Source organism: Canis lupus, chromosome 3 (genome assembly GCF_048164855.1).
Source record: "Canis lupus baileyi chromosome 3, mCanLup2.hap1, whole genome shotgun sequence".
In the NCBI taxonomy this organism is placed as follows: Eukaryota; Metazoa; Chordata; class Mammalia; order Carnivora; family Canidae; genus Canis; species Canis lupus.
Window position 1 is genome coordinate 66,195,588 of NC_132840.1, and position 8,361 is coordinate 66,203,948.

Genomic DNA, 8,361 nt, shown 5'->3' on the forward strand with positions numbered 1-8,361 from the left:
CTCATCACTACCCTCCTGTTAATAATGTTTCCCTTTCAGGATTGTTATAAGGGTTGAATGAGATAATGTACCCGAAAGTCCCAGGCACATATTAGTTGCTCCGTGGATTTTTTTCATTGTTAGTGACTAAATGAGTGACTGAGTTTCCTTGCTCTTTCTCTTTCTCCCGGTAGGATCATCCTTGTAAAGTACTCTACTTTCCATCAAAGTGAAGCTATGTCCTATCCTACAGCATCTCTGGCAAAAACAAAAGACCAGGAAGTATTGGGCAGTCTAAAAAGTACACATATCTAATTGGGTGAGGCAAGTACCTAAGACACAAGTCTCACTGTACGTGAAATAGGGTGGGCTTTTTTTTTCTCTGAAAGAAATGTTATTCTTTCTGAAATATAGAGTGGGGCATGCTTTGGATCAAGGCAAGAGAAGGGTTTCTTGTACTCTCAGATCAGAACTTTTGGGGTTCAGGGAAGACCCTGATCCCAGACAGCACAGGACTCTGCTGAAGACCTTTGAGATCTGGGGGGAGTGTGCACTGATTTGTATGTGTGCGTGTGTGCATGAACTAATGAGCCAGCTCCCTCGGAGCTATTACCCTGGGAGCCCAGGCCCACGCTGCTGTGCAGTGGCGGTTGTTCAGGGGGACCCTTCACCCAGAGCTGGCAGCCACAATGCCTCGGCCCTCAAGCTTCTTTGTGCACTGGATAACAGGATCAGCCCGGGCTCCTGAATTTCCCAGTATCAGTGGTAGCATGTCGCCACCTCAGCCCCATATACCTGCAGCTCTCCTGCCAGGAGACAAGGGCATCATCAACTTTTAGGCTTCCCACATTTCAACAGTGACACCATGTGGCAGTGACAATAACCCAGGACTCCCCGATGGACTAAATAGATTTCTGGGTTGTTTTTTTTTCCTGGATGTAAATCTTTGGATTGAGTAAGACCCTGAAATTCTTGTTATCATGGGAGAGGTCATTCCAGAGGTGAAAGAAATGTCTTCTGCAAGATAAGATGGGGGCTCAGTCACTTAATCTGAATATGAAGAGAAAATGTGACCATATGTTGTACTCCAAATTGGACATGTTAGGCAGGTGATGATGGAACCCTGGTGCTGGAAAACAGTTCCAGCAGAGCATGGTGACAGAGGACAGGCTGTACATCCTGCAGGCGTCACAGAATTGTGGTGAGCAGGAACAGTAGGTGAGGACAGGAGGCGCCCTCAACACAGATGCTATCAAGCGGCTGTGGCAGGAGGACCCGCAGTCAGCCGCAGAGAGTGCTGGTAAGAAGGAGATGGTTGCCCCCACTTCCCAAGAGGCTGCAGTGCTGGGTGGGGCAAAAGGACAATGACAAGAGAACATAAGCCCAAGTCATCAAGGACCATCTTAACGCTGTTAAGATGAGGATCTCGGACACAGAATCTGGATCATGAACACGACGCTTGTTACAACAAGCCCAGGTCCTGCTTCTGGAAATAGAAAAGAAGAGACATTAGTTCATTTGGATTGAGTCCTGCCATGTGCCAGATGCTCTTCTAGACACTAGACTTATAGCGGGAAACAAAATCCCTGCTCCCATTGAGTTTGCATGCTGTCAGGGTGATAGACTATCAATACAATAAGTAAGAAAATATATAGCAGATGGTGACTAATACAACAGTGAATGAGAAAGCAGAGAAGAGAGACAGGACAGGATGGGGCAGGAGGAGATTTTAAGTGGGATGGCCAGGGAAGGCCTCTCTAGGAAGGGAGCCTGTGAGCAAAGACATAAAGGAGGTGAAGAAGTGAGCCATATGGATATTTGGGGAGTGAGGGCTCCAGATAGTGGGGACAGAGTGAGCAGAGGCTCAGAGGCAAGAGCAAAGTCTATGTTTCCAAGTAGGTACAGAAAGGCCAGCGTGACCAGAGTAAAATACAAGCAAGGCTGAGAGTGGAGCCGAGACCGAAGTGTCAAGGCATCAAGTTGCATGAGATCTTCCCTGCAGGCCATATCAGGGACTTGTCTTTCACTGTGAGTGGAGCAGGGGCCACTGGAGGGCTTTGGGCAGGGGTGTTGAGTGAGGCTGTGGGATCAAAGCGAAGACAGCTTAGCAGAGGGGAGGGCCCGTGTGTTCACCATGAAGAGGGTGAAAAGTGGCTGGATTCTAGATGTATCTGAAGGTAAAGCTGACACATGTCCTGACAGATTGGTTGTGACATCTAAGAGAAGAGAGAACCCGCAACACGACCCCAGGAACTTTGGCCTGATCTCGAGTAGGTCAGGCCAGACTGGGCAGTAGTATTACATGATCATCTCCCCCAATGAGGCAAGAGGTGCCTGAAAGAAGGTGGTTGAATCTGGTCACAGACTGTGAGGATGGAAGACAGAAAAAAAGTCAAATGATCACCAAATCTCTATTTCAGATCCTTTAAGGCTAAGGGAGCTCTGTTCCCCGGGTTACACTGGCCACTCGGGTGGCACCAGTGTCCTCTGAGACTAGCAGCACATACACAGAGTGGGAGGGCACGCTTTGTGAGGGTGCATGAACACATGACAAGAACAACCTTCCTTATTTACCTTTTCCATCAAGCCATACAACAGCAATCTTAAGCTGTCACCAACCCAATCCTTTTCATAAGCCTTCAGACACACATAACTGATGAGTTCTACTTAACACAGGCATTCTCGGAGAGCCCACTTGCAACCTCTGTTCCGTGTCCCATACATCAGCCAAGCCATTTCTAGTGTGTTCATCCCTCACTCCTCCAGCTTTCCCAAAAGCAAACAGACCAGTATAGCCCCATGTCTGTGCAAATTCCGCCTCATTTTTGAGACCCTATTGCGTGCTTCTCCTTTCATGATTTTCAGGCCCTTAGAATCTCCATCCCTTTCTTTATACTGGAATTCCCTTTAGTGGGTATCCTCTTCAAAACGGCCCAACAGTGGCATGCCTTACAGGGTCTCGTCATAGTGACACTCCACTAGTTATCAGAATAAAGCAGCTGTCTTAGAAGCTCTCCTCCCATTACCCTAACACACACGCACGCACACACATGCTCACGCACATACCGTCATATATCTCTCATGTCTGGTAGCTTCTGAAATCAGGGTTCCCACCCACCAGTTCATTTTGGCAGCTACATTAGAGTCCCACTTCCCCCCTAGGAGTGGTCACCTCTGAGAAATTTAAGATTCTCCCTGGTGTGCTTTTGCAGGTGCCGGAAAGGTGAATCAATCCATGAAGATGGTTTGCTCTGGAGCCCCCTGGGGACATTCTTGCAAGTATATTGGCACTCTCTCTGCTGTTGGGTATGGTAAGTAGTTACCCCATTATATCCAGAGGCTTATCTTTAATGAAATGCTGGCCGTTTAGCATCTCCTTGTGTAACTGCTTTTAGGGTTACCTGTCAAGAGTGACTCCCATCCAGAAAAGCATGAGAAATAACCCATCAGTTAGCAGTCCCGTCTTGAGTTTTCTTATAAATTGCCATACCCTTGAAAATAATTTTAGTCGGCAATAGCAAATCAATGCAGATAACAAGAGACAGTTTAATCTCCTTAGATATATTGTAACTCACATCACCTGCACACGTATTCATTCCTTGCAAACACACTAGGAGATGTGAGAAGCTCCAGAAAGAAATGCAGAACATGAACAAAAAAACAGTATCAGGCAACAGAGAAGAGGCAATAGCCACCAGCACAAACAAAATGTCCCTTGGGGACAGATGTGCCTGTCACACCTGTGTGGTCAAGTAAGATTTGGGTGATCCATCTTATTAAAGGGCGCATGGAGCAACCCTGTCCTTCTCAGCTGCTGAGAGAAGTAGCACACACGTAAGTCGCACTGCGTGTGGAAGCTGGCTGCCAGCCCTGCTCTAGTGAGGGCGGTCCTGCATCAGTGCTGCTCCGATGGCATCAGCTCTCACATGACAGTGTGGGCACTGTCACCAGTCCTGGATTCTGGAAAATCCAGCGGCCATTATTCCCCATGGATATAATACTTTTTTTTTCTGGTCTCACCAAGATTTTATATGCAGTAAAAGACTTTCAATTCACATTTCCCATGACTTTCACATGCTGCCATTGGTCAAAGAAGGCTTTAGAAAATTATCAAAAGTAGTTTAAAGATAAGTGAAATAAGCCAGACACCAGTAGGACAAATATTGTATGATTCTCATTAGATGGGATGCATAGAATGGACAAATTCCAAGAAGCAGAGAGAGAGAATAGAAGTTACCAGGGTCTGGGAGGACTGTGATGGCAAGGTATTACTTCATGGGTTCAGAGTTTCTGTTCAAGGACATGCAAATTTTGGAAATAGTGGTGATGATCGTGCTACATAATGAATATAATGAATGCCACTGAAATTTGGATTTAAAATAATTACAATGGCAGGATGCCTGGGTGGCTCAGTGGTTGAGCATCTGCCTTCGGCTCTGGGCATGATCCTGGGGTCCTGGGATCCAGTCCTGCATGGGGCTCCCCACAGGGAGCCTGCTTCTTTCTCTGCTTCTGTCTCTGCCTCTCTCTCTGTATCTCTCATGAATAAATAAAATCTTTTTAAAAATTAAAATAAAATTATTACAATGGCAAATTTTATGTGATATATATGAGAAATTAAGGTGAGATTTTCCCCTCTTCCTCAATAAACAGGGGCTTTCTCTCCTGCCTCCCAAAAGTAAATTATTAAAGGGTTTGTATCATCATGCAGGAGAGGTTCACATCCTCATGTCATCAGATGATGGAGGCATTTGTGGTTCTCCTTATGGGCTAAGCAAATATGGCTTAGAAAACTCCTCAGGTTATAAATTTTATATGTATAAATTATTTAGCACCATGGGCTTATAATGGAAGAGACCAGTGATTGGGTCAACTCATCCACATCTGTGATGTCTTTTTCTAGAAGGCACCACTTGTAAATTATTCTTCTGGTAGTTTCCTATAAATCTCTAGCTAGTATGCTTCAAGTGCAATTTTATGATATATCATCTTTAATGATTATCTGTAACTTCCTGCTGTGATAGATGCATGATTGTGCATCCATACCCTCTCCCACCTCCTCTGCCCTCTGCCTCCCAATACAATTATGTCACTATTCTCGGTTTGTGTCTGTGACTTCTGACTTGACCTTCCACATCTTATTCAGACAGACAATTCTCTGGGGTGCCCCCTGGGGAGCTGGTGATGTCAGTGGGCTCCTCTTCCGTTCATCTTCCATTCCCTATTTACCCTCTGACCTCCATCAGCAATAGCTTTACTTTCGTGTTGTCGAAGCTGATAGCAGTTATGATGGTTACTCGTCACATTTTTCACAATTTCTTTACAAGTTGATTGCCAAGGTCAATGCTAGTGAGTGGTGTTTACATTATCATAATCACATAATGTTATCTGCAGAGACACTGGGTGCACCATGAGTATTCTCTTCTTTCTCCAAGATTGTAATGCCACAACCCCTCTGCTACTCAGAGAATAATCCTAAAATCAAGTTCAATTGAATTTCCCTGCTTCATACCTACTGATTGCTAAAAGTCACGCCGCATTCAGTTTACTACAGTTTTGGATTTTAACTGTCTTCTGTAATTTGTTGGTGGGTTGGTTGTAGTTCACTGGAGTGTCTGAGAGCCTTACCTTTTTTTCCTTGCATTCTGTATCCTAATTATTTCCCAGTGTTGCAAAGTTTCAGTTCCATTACCTATTTCCCATCATGTTGTCTTGATTCCAAGGACATATCTTGCAGAGTCCTCCATATTTCTGCTCCTATACACACCAGCTGTTTTCTCAGCCTGCTGCAAAAATACCCCTTCATGGAGCTCAACACAGATCCACCATTGTTTGTTTGAAGTGTTTACCAGTTAGCTCTACTTCCCCTGGGGTTGTTTCTGGTTTTGTTGTTCTTCTTGGAGTGTAGAGAGAAGTCTTTATTTTATGTTTCCAAATTTCCTAAGTATCTCCTGATGCTCTACTCTTCTTTTAAAAGGAAGCAATAAGGCCATTGTGTACAGGGGCGGGCTTGCTGGCTGACAAGAATCACTTTAGGTTAAGAAACTGGAGAATCCCTAATAGCGAGAATGGAGAATGAGTGTAGATATCCACAGAGGTACCATGTGTCTCCCTAGAAATTTAATTCAATTATTTAAAGAAAAATTGATTTTTTTGTTGTCCAGGGCTGTACCTGGCCACCTTACGACAAACAGTCCCTCCACCTCTAGACTCTCTAGTTTATTAACCTATTACATTTCCTTCATGACTCTTATCACCCTGAAAACTATCTAATATGTCCACTTGATCATAGTTTATTTCTCCATGGAAGAACAGCTCTTTTCTTCCTACCTCTCTGTTGCATCCTTGGTGCCTGGAAGAATGTCTGAGCACATAGTAGGTGCTCAGTGAGTATTGCTTGAATTAATCAATCAATTATCAATAAATAAAAATGCGATGTGTGGCTCAGCGGTTTGGCGCCTGCCTTTGGCCCAGGGCGCGATCCTGGAGTCCCGGGATCAAGTCCCATGTCGGGCTCCCAGCATGGAGCCTGCTTCTCCCTCCTCCTGTGTCTCTGCCTCTCTCTTTCTCTCTCTATCATAAATAAATAAATGAATCTTTAAAAAAAATGCAATGTGTGGACCTATTACAATCTCAAGAAAAAAGTTTACAAAAAGTTACACAAAGGGAGGAGGCAAGTGGCTTGATGTAATAGAAAATCGAGCATGCTTACTCCTTTGAGATATTTCTTTTTGAAACCAAGGAAAAGGCCAATCCTTAGGCCCCACATAAAAAACCGAGAACTTCTGTTTGGATGGCACCCCTGCTAGTCATCTCATAGGGCAGGTCATCTTTTCTCAAAGTAAGTGAGCCCAGAAACAGTAGCCTGCTCAGCCCTCTGAACTTCACCTTGAAAGAACCTCTCTTTATCTACCCCACTTTAGGCACTATTTGGACTATTGAAACAATTCAAGAAGGAAAATTTCACCAGCAGAGGGCTGAGAAATAGGTACTGATCAGATCAGATTGTTGCGTAGGATTCTCTTGAGTAGAAAATAATTGAAACTTTGTGGAAAGACTTTTGATTAAGAGTGCCTCTTAGATTCTGAATTTTTCATTAACTGCTTAGTAAAAATAAGTACAGCCTTTCCCCCCTATCCAGAAGTAGAGCGATCCCATGAAAGCTTTTATTAGATGAAATGATGTAAAGCAATGACACAGTTACCATGAATTTATATGGACGCATGTTTTGAGCATTCCCAGACCCAAACAATAACCTCTTTTAGGTTCTTCTGATATCTTGGGACACATCCGGCTCACGGATGCACAAAATAAGTCAAGATAAATCACAGATGTTCAAAGACACAATTCAAAGGCTTGGTACAGAGCCACTGAGAACAGTTCCAGGGGAAGGAGCTTGGTAGGGCCATTCTCACTGCTCAGAGTGTAGGGCCATTCTCACTGCTGGGAGTGCGCACTGTCTCTGTAACAGTTCACTGCAAAGCAAATCCTAAACACTTTTCATTTCTCCCCCTCTTTTTTCCTGTAAAAGTGAAAATCCTCTTTGGATTCCTTTTGGTCAGTGGAAACAGGCACTAATGTAGGTCTTTCCTAAAAGTGACGTGTTTTACCTTGAACTTTCAAAAAGTGGGAGATACCTACATTTATCTAGAAATCAGGCATAGAGAAACAACTTCCCTCTGACCTCTTCCAAGTAATGCCCTGAAACACCGGCTGGCCCATTTAATAAGTTTGAGTTGTGAGGATACTAGAAATCACTAGAAGGCAATCATCTTCTGATAGGGGATGTGATAACTAATACCGTTCATTGTGGCACACATTGCTTTTACTCCCTGCCCATAAGTTTTAGTCCAGGAAACAACCCTCTTTCTCTTCAGTTCAACAAACATTTATTGCTTGCCTACTGTGTATTACAACGCAGTTATGCAATCTCTTTTCTAATCCCACAGCTATCTTAGGTTTTTCATTTCCTGTTTCCACTTTAAGTGGCTTTTTCCGTACATGATTACCTCCTAAACACCCCTAAAGAGTAACATTTTTTTAAAAAAATCCCCCAGTCAAACTGTGGTACATCCAGACAATGGAATATCATTCAGCACTAAAAAGAAATGAGCCATGAAAAGACATAGAAGAACATTAAATGCATTACATAGTAAAGGAAACCAATCTGAAAAGTCTACATACTGTGTGATTCCAACTATGTGATATTCTGGAAAAGGCAAAACTATGCAGACAGTAAAGGGATCGGTGGTTGCCAGGGGTTAGGGAGGAAGCAGTGATGACAAGATGGAGCACAAAGGATTTTTAGGGTAGTAAGAATACTCTATAGGATATCATAATGATACATACGAGTTATTATACATTTGCCCAAACACATAGAAT